The following is a 20060-nucleotide window of genomic DNA, read 5'->3' on the forward strand; positions in this document are numbered from 1 at the left end:
TCCACTTTAGGATTTCCAACACTTGAAAACATATTGAAGTAGTTACAGCAATGCATATTCTTGTAAAAAACAATGTAAGAAATTATGTTCAAATGAAGGGTCTCAAAATTATTATTCAGGAGTCACATTTTTATAGGTTTTATGGTCCCTCCCAGTTGTAGGGAGCAGTAAATAATTTAAAAGGGTGACCCACTTACGGTTACTACTTCCTCTTAGAATTATAGCAAACAAACCAGACTTCAGGATACAGATCAATAATTCTTAGAATACCATGTGGAAATACAAGCTCCACATCTTCTTCCAAGCATTCACAAACCCTAACAGTAGGACAGAAAATCGGACCATATAAATCCAAACATTTAGTACAGGCATCTCTGATTTTAATTTAACCCCAACTGCAGTAAGACAATGGTCTTGATATAGAAAATCCAGTGCTTATTTGACAGAGTAGTACATTGATCAGCTACTATCAATGAAAAAAAGTATAATTTCTCAAATTAAGTTTTCATCTTCTAGCCATTCATGAATTATTTTTTATTGTTGTTATACCAAAGAACCTTTCACTGCCCTTTATTTTTGCAGATATTCATTCAAGTAACCTTCCTTTTCGGAAAAACTGAACAGCTCAAGATTTTGAAGTCAGGGCAAGCTTCTTATCATCCCTTCAATTTTCTCTATCCATCGTTATATGTAAGACTACATTAAAGCATGTTTTCTTTGAATACAAATTTAGTTTACAAAACAAATGATGTAACTTTGTGTGACTGTCCTGTCTGCATTTTACACTATTTTTAAATTTATCAGCAGCGATACTGTCTTTTTGATCACTGCCTAGTGCTAGTCTTCGAACCAGTCCTACCACAACTTCACTACAAGTATAATGATTCACGTTCCTTTCTCACTGACAGTTTCCGACATCTCTCAGCCAACTTGTAACATGTTTAACGTACAGTTAATATCTACATATATTTGATGCATATCCTAGACATAAACTGCAGTCTTATCAAAAAGTTCTGAAATTCTGAATCAATGCATAGCACAGAAGTTGAAAGATATAACATCTGTACAGCTACCTACACCTGCCCCCAGCAGAATTGTTTTTTTTTTCATTTGACTATAAATCTGGCTCAGTATGACTACTTCCCATAAAAAACCATGCTGATGTTCAAAAAAGAGCCAACCTTACTAAATTTTGTACATGTTTTACACTCTTACATCCAGAACAAATTTTAGGTTGGACACCACTAATAGTTCAGTATGCCCTGTTGTTTTTATTGAATACTGAGGAGGCAAACATTCTTAGAGTCACCGTTGGTTATATTTGAGTCCAATAGTGGTTCATTTCAAATACAGGAGATGATATTGATTATTTCTATCTGGCATTATCATAATTTTTTCTCCACCTGAGAGCCTATCCCAATGATAAAACTTTCAAAATTCTATATAAACTTAAAATCTGTTTTGCTCAGGTTGCAACTCTGCCATAGGACAACAAATAAAATCATTCAAGTCGTAGTACTTGAGAACTCAAAACAGTTCTCTTGAAATCTGCTGCTGACTAGTCAGAGATGAAAAGAAATCTATTACAAGCATTTCAAGTGAAGTGGAGTTGATGCTGGACAGAATTAAAAAGTAAAATTTATCTTAATCTCACAAAATAAGGTCTATCATGCCTATACTACTCCTTAAGTTACCACAGAATAAAAGGATAAATGAATTTTCAACCAGAAGAAGCAAAAACATCAAATAAACTGGAAAAAAACTACACTGTAAATTGATCTTTAATAATCAAAGGAAGCAGAGCATCTACATGTAATAATTTTAAAGCAATTTTCACAGAAAGATACCCACAGGTCTTTTATATGAAATTGGTGTCCTGATAGATAGAGTGAATCTGAGTATCAGGTGAACCCAATTAACCTAATTTGATGCTTGTCCATACTAAGACATTTATTTTAGATGTTACACAAAATCTTTTAGGATACTACACAGAAAATGATAAATAGGTTGTAAAGGTTATGACATTAATTTTACTGTCATTCTCATGCTTTAAGCAGGCATCAAAAGTAAAAATCTCATCCTCTGGGAAGGAAGAACTATCTGAAAGTAATTATAGTACTCATTATCATAACAGTATTAAACTAAACCACTATGACCCTAACTGAATTTATTTTTGGTATCTTTTGTTAAAAGAACAAAGCTTCTCAGTGACAAATGCACCTTCTAATGCAGTGAACATTAGTTCAGGTACTGGAAGAAAGCATCAAATCAAATCTTACAATTTTGTATTAAGCTTAATTATGAATTTTAATTTAAAGCTAGGCATGTAAAGAAGTGTTAGTTAACTATTATTATGTAATTTCATTTCAGAAGGAAAATACTCAGCTAGAAAGAAAAATTAAATATAGTACAGTTTAGAAAAGATATTCTCCTAACAGAAGCCCATGAAATGTCAATTTATATTTCAAAAGCAATTCTGTTCACTTCATTTTTCACACCTGTTCTTTCACATGCTGTGCCATCTTGTAAATGACAGTGCCATGCAACCACCATTTCCCAAAATTTATAAACTTTTCAACAGAAATCAAGTTCCCAAAAATCATGAATGAATCGTATCAGCATAACTTCCAGGAAAGTCAGCAAAATCCATTGGTATTTAAAGGCCGAGTTAAGACTTGAAACAAATGATTAAAACATTGAAGCTATGCAAAAATGCTGAGGAAGGTAAAAATGACAGACATAAAGATTGACTAGCATAACACACAAAAGCATTTGTTCAAGCAAGTGTATTTGCCAAAAGCCTGCAGTGCTTGGCTACTTTATAAAATCAAGCACAAGGCACTAAGGTGAATTTGTTTTAAAAACAAAAAAACCCTCCAAAACCCCAAACTCTAATAACCAAGCAATAGCTGATTTGCATTTCTGAAAACCTGCAAAAATATTCTGCATTTCACTATCCAAATCTTCAGTTGCAGAAGTCTGATTTATTCAAAATTTTCTATTTAAAATCACACTAGGATTTCATCCTACATCAGTAGATCCTCATCCTCCTATTCTATATCCAGAGAGATACGCATGTAGTCATAAACAACAGTTTTCTTACAAGAGAAATTACACACAGCTTATGCTTCCCTACTTAGATAATTAATCAGGGAGAAATGTGTGTCTATGGCAGAATTCTTTTGGCTGAGCCCATTAGGTGACTTCAGCAGACAGCCAAAAAGAAACAGAAGCCTCATTGGAACTGGCCACTTTTCCCAGTACAAACCCAGCAAAACCTAAAACCCAGGCTATTTTTAAATTTTTGGTCATCCTATGAGATGGACCAGTCTGAGCGCATTTCCTGAACTTCAAGCCTTACATGCACTGAATGCCACAGTGGCAATCCTGGACAAAAATTCTTCCCTTCACTCTCTGTTAGGTGATGTATACAATGGTTGGCTGGCATGCCTACGCTATGCCCATCTGTCAGAGTGGAACTGTGCCTACACGACAGGTTCTAGGCTACTTTCAATAACACGTTGCTGATAATAAAAGCTTGTTTATGAAACAACATAGGGTGACTTCAAAATTTGACTTAAAGTAAAAAGCAAGTAAAAAGTGATTGCTTTTCTTGAGGAGATAAATCTTTTGAAACCAGCTTCTAAGGTTTTTCAATTGTATGAATAAAAACTAGCACATACTCTGCAAGAAAAGAGGATGTTCCACAAATTTTCTACTACTGCAGACAGTCCAGCATACAGTCTCAGTAATTCTTATTTTACACCTATAACTATCTCCAATAAAGCAAATTCAAGGACCCAAGAAAAAATTTATAAAAGCTAAGTTTCTCAAAAGGATGCTTGGGAGAAGAGAAGGCTAAAGAAGGAGCAATATCAATTCTTCATTTTATGAATTGTCTGAGGATTAAATAAATTGTAGTTGAACAGTTTTTACAGCTGTAAATAACCCCAACTATTTTCCATTTGAGACAACTCCATTTTGAAAAACTAAAAAAGAGAAGCAAGGAATACCACAGTTGCTATTATGCCTAACATTAGACAATTCATAGAATGCCAAAAAATAACATCTTTTTTTCCAAATTTCCAATTTAAAATGACAGATTGTCATTTTATATTTTTCTTTAGTAAATGCCTTCTCAGTAGTACTACTTTGAATGCCATGAACTGGAGTCCTGTATAAGTTCCACGTCTGTATTAGACATCTTTACCATTATTCTGTATTAAAAGGTCAAAGCTTCTGATTTTAAAATACGCTCTTGGATCTTACTGTTGTGAAAGTAACTGTGAAATGAGGAATGAGTATAAATTGCTACATTTTGTTATTGATTCTGAGGGCAGCTGGAAACAATAGTTCTGGAAGATACAAACTACTAATTTCGTTTTTATAAGATACTACATGAAATCCATGCTCTCAATAGTTCTTACAATTTAATTTCAAATTAGTTTAGTATCTTTTAAAAAATCAACAGAATCATGTAAGACTTCTACTTGGCAATGACTACTCCAGAGTTTAAAATTCAAACTGTGCAATTCCTGCTACTCTTGTTCCCCTCCACACACACACATTATCTTAGTCTGAAACTAAGCATTAATTTATTGCTTGGGTTTTGCCAGGATTCTCAATAATGCAGGTACGTAAGACAGAATCAATATATCTTACAGTTCTGTTAGCAATATGTAAAGTCATTCATAGTGGAATTGTAATAATCTATTATGGTTTTCAGAATTAGCTAAAAAGGTACTCAAAAAACCCTTCCTGCATTTCATGCTATGTTGAAGGATTAAAGAGAATTTGACTGAGTGGTAGAGAACACAGATATTTTATAATAAATTGGCATATATACTTTTTATTTACTTGCTCTTACACTACAGATAAACAGGTTATTTCAAAGAGTAGAATGAGGTTAATGTACGACAAAGGTACGAACCAAAATAATTAAAGATGACTAAAGGAAAGACCAAAAAAAAAAGTTACTTGAATATTACTTGCTTTTTTCCATTTTCCTCAACTTTGACATTTGAATAATAAGCTATTACTGGTAACATAACGACAGTTTTCCGGTAAAAATGAAGTTTTAGGATTCTGTTAATTATCAATTTAGACTATGGAAATAACCAGTCAGGACTGCAATGCTGAAAGGAGAGCAAGTGTTCTGTTTTCTTAATTTGGTAGTCCTAACATATTTTAGAGATATTTGATACCTCAGAACTTACACAGAGTCAAAATGTATTTGAATGTCTCAGATAACAAAGCCCTTAAAATTCCATTAGTAATTTAAGGATTAAGACAAAAGTACGACACATTCACCCGCACAATCTGACTGACTTAAGCTTGAAATGTGGCACTACAGTTTTCTCAGAATCATAGCTGGCCCTTAAATTATGTAAAGACTAAACAAGAAACAATCAATCCCTAATCACTTCTTCTATTTTGACTATGGTGTTTTGGGTTATTTGGACACTAACCTGAATCCCTTAGGGGATGAAAATAAAATAAAACTTATTGTGTCATTCAGGAAGGATTTTGTATAGGATTTTTATTATTTTAATAAACTCTGGGCATGCTGCTAATGTTCTACTTAGAAGAAAGGTAACCAACAGCTGACAAATAGCAAAAAAACACGCTCCAAACTTTGCAAGGTGAGTTGCCTTTGCCAATTCTGACTCAAATAATGGAATTATTCCTGACTTTACAGCTGCAAACTTGAGTGTAGCAGTAACTTTTGCCATGGTACTAAATAAGTAAGGTGAGCATCATCTATAGTTGTTTCTGTAAGAATTTCCATTACGGAGTTGCTTAAAAAGTCAGCTAGACAGCTTTCAGTCAGAAAGCTACATTCTGACATTTGTGATGTTTGTGCAGCAATATCCCCATACAAAAAATACACTGCATTGTAAAAAGTCACTTCAATGTGTCTTATTCTCAGACTCAAGCAAAACAAGCATTCCAGAACTGGAAAAAAATAAAAATAAAAGGACCTTACTATTACATGGCATAGAGGATAAAGTGAAAAGACAAACCTGTGACTGTGATCAAACAATAAATAAGCTAGGCCACGTTGGTATGTATTTCCAAGATGTTAAAATTTAAATTGCCTACAACTAATGATTTTTAAGAGCACGTCCCCAGGCTCACCTGTAACACACACACATTTCTAAGGCAGAAGTTAAAGAAATAAAGAGAAAAAGGTTGTTAGTGCCAAAAAAAAAAGTAACACTCACCATTGCTTAAGACCAATCACAGCATACTAGATTCTAAGGTCTAATTTCTTTCAACGAAAAAAGGTCTTAATAACAATTAGACACTGAAATACTGAGTTTCTTACATTGAAGGAAAAGGCCTATTTTCTTCAGCTGAACTCATAAATAACCTCCAAATTCTAGAGAAGAATAATAATTCACTTAAGAATGTGTAACTGTTCTGAGGCACAGCTGGTCCTTGCAGACTGCCCTGTACTGGAAAATGTACCAGACGAGTAATCAGATGGTGCACTAAGAACTGTTTTGACTGGGTTTGTGCTACACTGATTCTACCCCCCAACTTTGGCTCTAACATTGCTAACCTAGACTGTGTTTCAGGGCTAAGGACCTTTTTCTGGATAGCTGAGTGCCCAGTACTCTTTAAGAACACATACACTTTTAAAACAAAAATGTAAATATAATAGTTGGATTTTCCTAACAATGCTGAACATTAAAAACATTGCTCAACTATGAATAATACTGTTTCCCAAAGATGATCCTTCTTACCAGAAAGGCATACGTACTTAACAAATCACACTTAAAAACCCCATAAAAATCTAATGACTGGCTTAAGCAACTTAAATCCTATATGTCTTCCACATTTACTGACCCCTAAGCAAATGATAAACTGTCCTCCGTTGGAAGAATCATCAAATATCAAGTTTACAAATTAAAACAATCTCACTGAAACACTCTGATAAAACTCAGAGTTCCAAGTTTAGTGCAAAAAAATTAAAAAGGTGACATTTTATACAAATTCTGTGACAGTAAGTACCTTAAGCATTAAAGAATATTGCATAAATTTTATACTTGTAGGTAAAAAGTCCCAACATACAATCAACGTGGTTATGTTGCATAATTAAGGGCATTTCAGCTTTCACAGCTGAAGAAGTGGACTACAACTGTAGAATCCTTATGAAAACTGCAGCACGAGAAGCAATCGCCCAGCTGTGTGCTGAGCACATGCAGAGCAGGCAGCATCCTTCCTCCCTGCTGCTGTGCCCAAACTGTTTCATACAGATCCTAGCAGAGAAGTTCAGCTGTTTGCCCGCATTCTTTGCTCAAACGGTCATATCTCTCTCATTTTTTGAGAAAGGACTGTCACCGCTTTGATGGATTCTCCTGCATGGAATGGCCCAATTCCCCAGTTGGGAGCTCCCAGACGTCTGACCCAACTGACAAAGGAACTGCTGGTCCAAAATGACTGATATATCGTTTTGTTTAAGAACAATTAGCACATAACAGAGTACATTTTCTAGTCAATCTAGTATAACCACATTTCTTAATACCAATCGTAAAATTTAGATAGACAAAAATAGTCCACAGGCTTATCTAGATTTGGTGACATTGCTTGACTGATTAGCATCCAGAAGCAACATAAAATAGCGGCTGTTGTTCAAACTGGTAAGCCACTCACCATGCAGTACCTAGGACATTTGCAAGACAAAGTGTACATCCATCCATATTCCATGATATACTTAAATTATACCTTTTTTACAGGATTTATTACTGTCTGTCAGCACAATGTTACTGATAAAACATACCTATCACAAAAACCTTTGCACAGATAAACATACAAAAAAGAATAAATCAAAGTCTAACCTGTCCTAGTTCACTACCTTCACTCACTTATCTTGTGTTGTTTTCACTGTGCAAATAGTCCTTGCCAATATAATTTTCATTTTTGTATCCACCACCCTGTTTGTTGTTTGAAAAACGTTAAAGGCACAGAGCTTCAAAGACTATCAGACATACTTAATGAAGTGTCCTCAAAACATATTCATGGAGAAAAAATGTGAAATAAACATGTCAAAATTATTCCTGGCCACTGTCCAGCAACCAGCTGTGGCGTGCAGACTATGCTAACCCTGGGAACATTCTTCCTTCTCTTTGGGCCTCCAGCTTTGCCTTCTGTTCCTAAGGATATTTGTATTCCTAATTCATTCAGTTAAATTTCAAACTAAGCAAGACCAAACTGAATTAGTACTTCAAGAGAAAAACAATTAAGCATGACCAAGCTTTTAAAGCAACTAGGCTTTTGTGGTTTGACACATAATACCTTTTCATTAATTTCCCATAAAAACCATGCTGTGGGACACCTATACTACTTGAGTCACGTCATGTCTTCCAATTTTAACACTGAAGTTCTGCTCACTTATGGCAATTAAATAACCAAACATCTATTTTTTTGAATAGTGGCACTAGGATCATAGAATCATACAATGGTTTGGGTTGTAAAAGACCTTAAAGATCATCTAGTTCCAACCCCCCTGCCATGGGGGTCCACTATACCAGTCCAAAGCCCCATCCAGCCTGGGCTTGAACACTTCCAGGGAGGGGGCATCCACAACTTCTCCGGGCAACCTGTTCCAGTGCCTCACCATTCTCACAGTGAAGAATTTCTTCCTAATATCTAATCTAAATTTACCATTGCCCCTTGTCCTAAGACTTTATGAAGGTCTTTGACATGGTCTCCCATGGTATCCTCACAGCCAAATTGGTGAGATATGCATTGGAAAGTGGATGTTAAGGTGCATGGAAAACCAGCTGGACTGTCAGGCTAAAGGGTGGTGGTGATCAGTGGTATAAAGTTCAACTGGCAACCAGTTACCAGTGGTACGCCTCTGGGATGAATCCTGGGGCCAGCAGTGTTAAACGCCATTATTAATAATCTGGATAGTGCAAGAGAGTGCACTCCTAGCATGTGTGCAACTAACATGAAATTGGGAGCTGGAGGGCAGGGCCTTCTATTGAAAAGGACCTAGACAGGCTGGAGGAAAGAGCTATCAGGAATCTGTGAAATCCAACAAGGGTGAAGGCAAATGCAAGCACCTTCCCAGTAACCCCATGCAGCAGTACAAGCTGGGGGCTGACTCGCCCATTCTGATCAGCATTAATTATGCAATTCTTCTTTAAATCTTCACTGACAGCATACTACTATCTGCCTTTTCAAGGTGCTCATATTGTACTTTCCAAATGTTGGCACATTAGTTCTCCTTCCCCTCCAGCCTTCTAGAATTTCTCCACTGTTCCATGATCTGTTAAAACTCAAAATTAGTAATTCATATAGCTTCTAAGCTTTTTTTAAAGTATCTGTAGGTGTCAGTGCAGCAGATTTAAAAAACATTTAACGTTAATAGTTGCTGGTACAGTGATAATACGTTCTTTCCATCACTAATGATGGAGGAGGTGAGATGTAAAAGCATAATCCAGCCTCTTTCTGAATACAGAACATAATATTTATTGAATATTTATGCCTTTTTCTGCACAGCAGAAATTTATCATCCCTGCCCGTTATTGGAATTCTATCATTACTAAGCTTTTGTATCCTTCAAGAACACCCTCTATATTTAAAGAACTCTATTATACTCTACTGCCCACAGATTTTTATTAATATCTTTACCTCCTTAACCAACTGTCTCCAAGCCATGTAGTGCTTGCCATCATCAGCTCCCCATTCTTTAAACTGTATTGCTAACTTCACTCCCCTTCTTACCTTGTTTTAACCAAACAAATCATGTTTCCTAAGAGAAGAATTGCTCTGGGAGTATCTAAATGAGCAAGCAATTGTCAGGTTAGTCAGATTCTTATGCTTAAGTATTCCTTGCATTTAAAGTTTGCTCTTGTTCTGAAGATTGAAGTGGGACATATGTGCATGCAGAACTTGTTCTTGGCTCCAAACATGCAAAGTTAGGTCACAGTTCCTAACACATCTGCACTATTTATTCTACATGCATCAGAAAGAAAACCCGTACAGGATTAACCAGAACAGTGTGGCTTTTATATTTTAGAAAACTGACAGATATATATATATATATATGTATGTAAGTATGAACAAGTATTTGAGAAGCTTCAGAAATTGATCACTGGCACTTGGTTTATCAACACAAACTCCCCCTACATGCAACAGGCTGAATTCTCCTAATTTTTCTTTATTCGATACAGAATGAGCTTTAAGGAACTACTCATGTTTCTAGGATCTGAATTACATTTATAAAAAGCCTCCAATATATGTCAGTTAAAACATGTGGCACAGTACCACTCTACTTGTCTTCTGAATTGTGAAAACTCTTAAAGTATGCAATGAAATGTTTAATATACAAGACCATAGAAAATTCTATACCGTTTTGTTGTGACATTTAAGTTTTCACAGAGGTTCTCCACTAAAGGCTAAGTAAAAAGGTTTTAAGATACAAGTTATTTGGGTCCACTGTCATTACAAAGTTGTGATTTGGGTTTTTTTTAATTTATCATTTTGCTTTACCTCAAAAAATTAGCACTAAATAGCAGAAATATACAAGTCTCAACAGAGAACATGATACTCCGAAAAGATTCAGATAAGAGATTTAATATGCAAAGAACATTAGCGAATGCATTTCTGTTAAAATAAAAATCGATGCTTCCCTTGCAGCAAAGCAGAAACTCCTGCATATTATTTCTATCACATTCACTTTCTCTCTGTAAATACCATTTGCCTTTCACTAACAGTGAAACAACTTATGATCTGTGTTGTATTTTTTACACATGCACTGGGCACACATCAACAACCTGCATCTTCTTCTGCATCAAAATTCATTCTTCCAGCCCAATTACTTTTTTTTTAGACCACTGAAAGGGAGGAGGGGAGAAAAAAAATAATGGTGATAACTGCCAAAGATATTTCCTACCCTTCTTCTACAGATATTTCTGATCTGTGTGAATTCACTTACTGCATGCAGGCCTCATGATCCATAGCATGTAAATGTCAATGATCACGCTACAAGTCTGAAGTGAATTAACCTTAAAAATGAAACATGCAATGGCAATGACAGAGTTCCATTCCAACACACAGTCCTTTGATAAATCTAAAAAACCAAGTATTTCCATTGATGACCATTATCTTTAAAGATAAATAGGTAATGTTTTCAATATTTCAGCCTACATAAATGCATAATTTGTAAATATTTGCAAAACTGTCCACTGCAATAGCTGTAATACCTTCTGTTCTTAAAATGATGAAAATCCACAGACTGGAAACCAAATCCATTTTATACAGATGAAAGAATGAGCTTTAAGTTTCTGAAATGCAAAGTTTTGGATAGGATTTTTAGAAGAAGCCTCCAATAAGTAACAAATTTAGATACTGTATATACATTTAGCAGATCACATAGAAAGCATAAAACTACTTTGGACATCAGACCAGACAGCAAGAATAGAACTCTTTCTACACAGGAGAAACACACGTATAATAAAGATGCTGTGTATTCTTGTTTCCTAACCCCTTTCAAATTGTAAAGTATCTTTTAAAGTTCTCTATTTTCATGACTGTTGATCTAAAACCATACAAGTAAAAAGCCTTAAAAATACAGAGAGAACTTCAAAAAAATTCTGGGGAGTACTTATCTCAAATGTTAAAAATGTCGTGATGCTTCATTTTCTCCTTGCACAGAAAAAATGCCAGCGTGTCCTATCACTATACTTAATCCACTTTTCTTCATTTGCTAAATAGTAGCCTGTAAATGTGGTAAACTGGGCAGTAAAACTTAACATTAGCTAAGCCCATCAGGCATCTTTTATTCCTATATTTATCTATGGGGAACAGAAAATGTTTTAACTAGTCAGTAAGAGATGCAAATAAGCTATTTCCATCACTGAACTTGCATGCGTTCTATAAATGGTCAGAAATAACAGCCACTTGGGAGCTTGCTTGTTACACTACTGTAAACATGAATAAATCACAAGGAGCAAGGGTGTTTACAGGTTTTTTTTCTCCCCTTCAAAAATCACTGCCTATTTTATTTAGTAAAAATTCAGTGAATCAGTATAAGCTGGATACATGCTTTGTGAGCTTTGAGAAGAGATACTTTCAAAAATATATGAATCGTCTAGAAACAAAAACCAGAACTGGTAAATATTAGTTGTAAGTGGGAAAATTATCACCCCATTACCCCAATCTTTTTCTTTCCCATTCTAGAACAAAACAATGCCACCTGAAGTTCATTAACAAATATGAACACATGCACTGTCTTCAATTATTTCAGATTAAAAAAAAATTCTTTTTTTCTCAATAAGTATGATTCAGACACCAAAAGAGCTTATGCAGATCACCAGTTCCAACAGTCCTCCAGCTAACTTATTATAGTGGTAGAGATTCTCATCTAATCTGAAACTGCTATTTTCAGTGCCAAGTCTTTTATGCTCAGTTGCTTTTGTCAGCTATTATCTAATTTTAAGCTACATAAATCATGCCCATTTCAGTTTTTAAACGAAAGATGGCAGTTTTACCCAGGATACCTGTTTTTCCCCTTAAAAGCAGTGCTCAAACCAAGACATTCTGAGTAGGCAGTGTAACACAAGAGAGATTTTTGTCTCAAGTAGCAACTATACAGTCTGATAAACTGTTTTATTCCTCTTTTCTTCCTCATACGCATTTTTTACAAACTAAGAAATTTGTTTCCATTAACATTTCAATAACATTTTCAAGCTTTTATGCCAAACATTTTCATCTTCAGGCAACTACAGGCAGGAGAGTATTTAATTCTTCTAACATTTGGGTCATAAAAACCTTATTTCCTACCAAGAACAGGAAACTGTAGTTGCATTGCCTAGTTTTTCAACATTATATCCTACTGTATGTTGCCAGTATTTTATAATAAGGCTTAAACATTTTCAGAGGGATAATATGGTGATGATTTAACACAGTCTTCCAAAATGACAGGGAAAGCTAAGGAAAGAACTGGTCAGGAATGTGAAAGTCAACAGCAACCTTCGCTGCAGGAGATGGTGAATCTTAAAATCCTGAGAAATGCAATCAAGACTGATAGCAAAATTGCAGTTCTGGACTTGAGGAAACATTTCTGTTTGTTCAGAAAGCTAGTTGGTGTGACCCCTTTGAAAGGGTCACCCTGAAACATAAGGGAGCCCTGAAGAATTGATTGATATTCAAGGACAACCTCTTCAAAGTGTAAGAATGGTCCAGCATTTTGACATGCAGCAGGTGTGGAAGAAGCCAACACAGGTGAACAGAGTACTCCTAACTGAGCTCCAAGACAAAAGAAGCATACACAAGGTAAAAGAGGAAGAAGCTAACAGGAAGAACACAGAAACATTGCCTGTGGGCACATACACAGAATTAGCAAACCAAATATCATTTGGAATTGCAACTAGCAAGGGATGTGAAAGGCCAAAAAGACTTCCATACAAGAGCAAGCTGAGGGAACTGAATACTCCCGTCTATTCTGCACTTACAGGGCTGTGCTCATGTTTGGGATCCCCACAGACATACCTCAATTCAGATGTAGGAAGAGAATGCTAAGGTGGGAACCTTACTGCTGTCTTGACCTACGTAAAACAGGAGAGTATATGGAAGATGAGGGCAGACTGTCCTTCAGGCTGCACAAGAGAAGGACAGGATGCTACAGACAAATTGCAGTGTGTGAAGTTGAGATATTCGAAAAAAAATTCATGGTGAAAGCGCTCAAACACTGGAAAAGTCCAGAGGCTGTGTAGTATCCATCCACAGAAATGATCAAGACTCAACTAGACAAGACCTTGGACTACCTCACCTAACTATAAAGGTAGCCCTGTTCTGAGCTGGGCATTTGAGCGGATGAGCTCCAGTGGTCCTTTCCAAAATAAATTTTTCTATGATTCCATAATGTGTACACACAAGAGCACATTACTTCTGGCACATCATTTTTCAGCTTACTAATTTTGCTTTCCGATATATGTGTCTGTTAAATAATGAACCTTTCAAACTAAATGATTATTCAAATTAACTTTGATATTACTGATTTCTAAAATCTCTTACTGTGCTACCACAGTATCCTCATACCTTGTCCCCCTTCGACACTGGGATCCCTGCTCCATGTTTCACCTCTCTTTCTCCCTAAAGCATCAATATAGAACTCTAGGAATAAAAATATGTAAATAAATTAAAGAATAAATAATAGCAACAATATGCGCATCAAGTCAGTAAGCATTATTAAATATACAGGAAGCAGACAGATGGAATTAAAATGCAGTACATACATACTCAGTGTACAAAGGACTGCCCGAATTTAAAGATCTTATGCACGCTTAACACTTATCCAAGAATGAAGACTACAGCCAATTTGTATAAAAACATCAGTTTATATATTTACATATAAATACATATCTATGTAACGTGTGTGTAAATACAAAGAACCAAATATGAAATGTAGACCACAAAAAAGCCGATGCGCAACACAAATCTATTTTAAAGTCAATGTTGTGGAACTCACAGGTAATTAGCCCATCAAATCCAGTATCTAGAAAAAAAGATCCTGAAAGACAGTTGCACGGAGAGCATGTGTTCTGAGATTCTCCCATCAGTGGATACACAGCATCTTTTGAACCAGGACAAATCCAAGAAAATTATAAAGTCAATCATTCTTTTTGAGCATCAGTGGTAAATAACATAACTCTATCAGAGTACTAATCAACATTTTAGCAATACTTAATACTTGCTATATATAGTTCAAGTCACACAAGAAAGCCAGGGACATAAAAATTGCCCTTAAAAATCCAGTCAAGAGGTGCTCTGTGACTAAAGTTCAGTTTGTGAATGTTGCAAGTGAGAAACCACTGCATTTAAAACAAAGTGTCTGCAGTTCTACGAAATGTGCTATTACACCTGATGTGTGTTAAATTTGTTTACATGTTACTTTTTATAGCCAGTTTCAAACTGAGGCACTTAATCTTGCCTTAGATAAATGAATTAATTACTATCAAATCCTAGACATATTTATGCATTTTGTCATAACAGTAATTTACATGTCTTCTCAAGGAGAGAACTGGTAGAACTCTCAATATAAAAATACAGTTGATCACATTGTCTGAAAGCTTAAAATCTCACCTAATTCAAATCATTCCTTAATTCTATAGTAGCTTGTTAAAACTAAACCGCTCCTTCCTCTGCACTAAATACACTTAAGATTAGGTCCTGTTCTTCCCTGCATCACAGCTACATGCATCACCCTGCCTCCAGTACATTAGCAACATCTAAATCCAAAAGAGTTTTAAGTTAAACCACTAGAAGATCAACACGCGCACACAAAGATCAACAGCACTAGCTTACATACTGTAATGCCCCTTCTACACAAAAAGCACGAGATAGTTTGTATAGGACTCTAAAATCACGTATTTGTCATAGCAGAAAATTCATTACCACTCGGTATTTTCCACTGCAAAGGTGAAATTTATAATGGAGAGTCAGGTCAGTTAGATTCTAAGCACTTTACAAAGTAAATTCAAAACAGGTTACCTTTAATTACAATATAACGTGTAATTCCTCACTGTTTTCATCTGAGCAGGAGCAAAATTAAACAGGAAAAGAAAAAGGAAAGATGATCTATACAATCTATTAGACGGAAAGCAGGCTTCAGTACAGTTGTACTCACTTTCAACTAACTCTAAATTCATCAGTGTTTTCATAATATAAAGTCAAAAGTAAGCTGTTTTGAAAAAAAGCTTTAACCAAAGCACTGCCCCGCTGCACTTCGTTGCACAGGAAGCATAGAATGCTTGCATGTGCTTGATGCATACCCAAGTGGATGTGTTTAGGTAAGCCCTCTTCAAATGAAGTTTCCTACAAAATCTCAGGTACCTGGAGATCACAGACAGGCCATGATAAAATGACAAAGGAACAGTCTAATTTCAAGATATCAGCACCATCATCTTCTGTCTGTTCAGTCATACTCGCTTGGGTGCTTCATGTTGGGGTTATTTTTTTTCACATGACTAGTGTATAGATACTCTATGCCAGGACCAGTTTTCTGTGTGTTGAATAATATGCCAGTAAGAACCTCTGGGTTCAACAACAAAAATAGGCATATCTGACAGCCATGTTCCCAATCATACGATAGAGTATGCAATTAAGAACTGGGCAGCATACTGACCATATTCCAATTATAACTAAGCCATCAAATTCAAGAGGACTTCCTGGTAGAAATTAAAAAGACATTTTCATTAAAATATATTCTTCCTATCCTTCACTAACATAGCAGCAGAGCTAACAACATGCACATCAACTGTTCTATCTTCTATTTATATAGTAAAGCACAGGCATTGGTATGCATGAGAATTAAACTAAGAAAAGAGCTCAAACTGCTACAATTTGTTACCTACATAACATTTTCTTCCAAGTATAATCCCACCGAGCTCAAATACAGTTCTGCATTCACAAGACTTCAGTCAGTCAGTTACTGGGAAGACCTCTGAGTATCTGAGTTGCAAGCACAATACCACAGCTAAACAAAACAGAATTACTTGCAGCCTGAGAATTTCACAAAGCAATTAAATGCATGAGGCAATACGAGGATTATGACCCCTCAAAAATTATCTGTAACAGGATAAAAAACTAATGAGATCACTCTTGAGAGGTATCAAGATTTGGGCTACTTCTTGAATCAAGCGTGCACAGAACCTCCAGCTACTTTCTCTGACATTGTCAGTAACAAAAACCACCACCCACCAATGTCAATATATCAGCACATTACGACTCCTCACATCCTACAAAAAACCCTGCCATCACCATCTTGCATTTTCTTGGCACTGCGAGAAAACAGCATAAAGGTCATGGAAAGCAAACTTCACTCGCATTCTTACAGGTGTCTCCTCCAGATTAAAGCTGAAGAGCAGCTGAGTGGTGGCACGTAGGACCTTTCAGTGCCTTTGCAGAACAGAACACTTCAGTTCCCACACCTCTGAAGCCAACATTTTTCAGAAGTATGCAGTCACTTCTATTTAAAAACAGAATAATACCTTGTGTTTACTGCTTATATACTACAAATTCAAAATCAGAAAAAATACAGGATAATTGAACTATGTGGGAAAGACAGAATTGAGTAATGTCCTCTGTCTTTTTTCTAAGATATACAGTTACTTCAAAGAATTAAAAAAAAAAAATCCTGAAGGCTCAACTAAGTAGTTCTACATTCAAGCAAGCTTAAAATGATTTGCCAATTATATGGTCAACAGTAAGAAGCTACAGTCAAAATCTGTCTTTTTTATATCATAACCTATTTTCCAAATGTATAAAGAAAAAAAATCTTTAATGTGAACTTGCAGTCATTCAACCAAGATTCAGCAAATTCTAAACCCACACACTTGATTTGTCATCCATTTGGCTGCTAAATCTGACTCAAAGAGTGATGTGTTACCTTATTATTATTTTTTAAAAGATTTCTCTCGGGATTGCACAGCAAAGGAAGGAGTATGTAGCCTATCTTACACAGGAAGGAGAGATTTTTATCCTTAAAAACAGGAGGTTCGCCCACATGATCACCTGGGACAAACTTGGCCAGTGCAAGCAGGCTAGAAGGTTATAGGAGCCTGGGAATGTTTAACATCAAGAAAGTAATTACAGCCCAGCAAGATCAGAAGGAATTACACAGGAAATGTGAACAGTAACCCTTTCATGCCAAAAAAATCATGAAAAAGTGAGCTCTCTGCTGCCAAACTATGAGGCTGTACAAACCAATTGCAAAATGCAGGAATGGAAAAAACACTATATATTACTAGGCTATAAATTCCCAACGATGTGATAAAGCTATACTTCCAAGAAAAGAACAAAACCTCTGATCTTTCTTCTTGCCATGTATATGCAGCATAATTAAAGCCCAGAAGAAACAGGAAAACATTTCAAACACCACGTAAGAATGGTCAGTTGTCTCTTCTGAATTTTTTCTTTTAATTTTATGCTGACCAAACAGTCTCCTCCCTAGAAGGTGGTCAAACATCTTGTTCTTATTTAGTCATGGGAAACTTCCTTCCAAAATAAATAGTACATTATCCAAGCAAGAATGCTAACTCTCTCAGTTATCTATTCTATAAAAATGAATCCCCCAAATTCTGAAATAAACCCCATAGCTGAACAGAATGGCCTCAAGCTACCCTACGTATTTGTTGGTAAAGCAATTTCTATTCTCTAGGGACATGAGGGAATTTGAGTAATCTGACTGTAGTTCAATCTAGCTACAAAGCCTTCAAGTGCCATTCTGGAAACCAAGCAGTGATCACATATGCATGCTCTTCACGCAGGCTTGTGAACCATTTTAATGAAGGAAGAGACTTTTTTTAAGCTCCCCACTAAGGAAAATTGTATTCCTTTATATATACCAACAGATAATGCTGCCAAGTATTAGCACATAACCCTGATCAGACAAGAGATAAGCAATAAAGGAACCAAACACTAGTGTTTTTCTTAATTTGTTGATTAAAACTGTGATGAATATATTCTCATTATAGTAAAGAAAAAAATAAGGTCCCCTAAAATGAGTATTACTGTATATCTGATCTACCCAAAATGAGAAAGATACTTTTATGATTAAAAAATTCAATAAATTGTCTTATTTAAACAACACACTGCTTTAGTTGTTCTTAAAATTACAAATCAGAAAAGTGTCATCACACATTGCATTTGCAGTGCATCTCCATACCAGCAATTTAGCTTCTCTTCTTCCACCTTGCCACTCATGTCTTCCTCTCTACCTTCCCTTACTACCAAAGTCTTCCTTTTCTCATCTGTTCTGCTGTACTCTATTTTGTTTCCTTTTCCTTGCCTTCACATCCAAGGTGGGCCTTTGCCATCACTAATGCCTCATGCACAACCAACTCCTGCATGACTTAAGTCCACTCAGCTACCTGCTCAGTGGAATCACTAAATAAATAAAATTGAGGAAAAAACCCAAAATAAAATACAAAAGAAGCACATGAGAATTTCAAGCATGGGCATGCAAACAGGGCAGATATGGTGCAGTAAAGAAGTAACAATTAAGAAGCCCAAAAAATCATTGCTGACACATTATGGCCTGCACAAGTAACTGTAACTCCCATTCTTCAGGAGATAAAACTGAAATAGGAAACAATTATATTTTCTATTATTTTACTGAGATGGAGGCTAAAAAGAGACAAGCACCATGACCTCATTCTGGAGACAAAGGGAAAATTCCATTTTCTCCTGCACTAAACTTAATCCCACTTCTAAGGGTTGGTGATTTGCAAAAACAAACTGAACTAACTCTCCCAGTCAATACACGTTCTTGTGAGATTAAAGTTACTTCTCCTACATTTGTCTGTCTCCACAGCAGACTAAATATTCAGCAGTACAATATCCATACAAGATGTCATCCAAAAAACTACAGTAGTAGATGAGCCACTAAATTTTCAATAGCGATAAACTTGACGCAAATCTATCCACAGCGCTCAAACACTGTGGATGGGTCAGAAAAATATTTCCGTATTGTTGCAAGAGATTCTGTCTTCAAAAGACTTGTACATGTAAAGTAATAATACTTCCAGTGATACTGCTATTGCTTTTTCAGTGAGCTGACAGCTCCAATGTGCACAAAACCTTTCAGCAGTTCAGCAAGGTCAACTGACTGGTCTGAAGTCTGTTAGAAGCCACGAGCCAACTACAAGGACTCTTACCATGCAAATGAATTGATGGCAACAGCACTGGCAAGTGTTTCCTCCCAAGTGTAGGCAACACATCAGAACCTGAGCATTCCTTTCAATACATAAATCTGTAACGGATTCATTTGCTGGACCCTGAAGCAGCACTGTGGCTCACAATAGTGTGCACCACTAATGTAAGATTCCTTTGCAAATCAACAAAATTTTCCACCTGACCACATCTGCTCTTTACAGAACCTCTTTAGAATTTATATCTGAAAATTAGTAATGTACCACTACTAGCAATTTTTTTTAATGGAGAGGTACTAGCATTCATCTTATTACAATTAACTTTAAAAACCTGAAAGTAATGAATGTCATATTCTGGGCCTATGAACCCACTTTATAATGAAAAAGTGAATT

General features: G+C 35.8%; 1 protein-coding gene across 9 annotated transcripts in view; it reads right to left on the reverse strand.

The window, feature by feature from the left end:
- Positions 1 to 20060, reverse strand: part of ZNF438 (zinc finger protein 438) — a 52912-nt gene that overhangs the window by 21007 nt on the left and 11845 nt on the right. Inside the window, exons 1-2 of one of the 9 annotated variants that reach the window (XM_054815742.1) lie at positions 14486 to 14590; positions 14056 to 14130 (exon numbers count right to left, since the gene is read on the reverse strand). The exons of 6 other annotated variants lie outside the window; for them this stretch is intronic. The gene's annotated coding sequence lies outside the window, so the exon portion shown is untranslated. Of the gene's footprint in view, positions 1 to 6224; positions 6313 to 14055; positions 14131 to 14485; positions 14591 to 20060 lie in introns of those variants that run through there. 2 more of the 9 variants (XM_054815740.1, XM_054815741.1) reach the window with 2 other exon arrangements.

Source organism: Grus americana, chromosome 2, assembly GCF_028858705.1.
Source record: "Grus americana isolate bGruAme1 chromosome 2, bGruAme1.mat, whole genome shotgun sequence".
Taxonomy (NCBI): Eukaryota; Metazoa; Chordata; class Aves; order Gruiformes; family Gruidae; genus Grus; species Grus americana.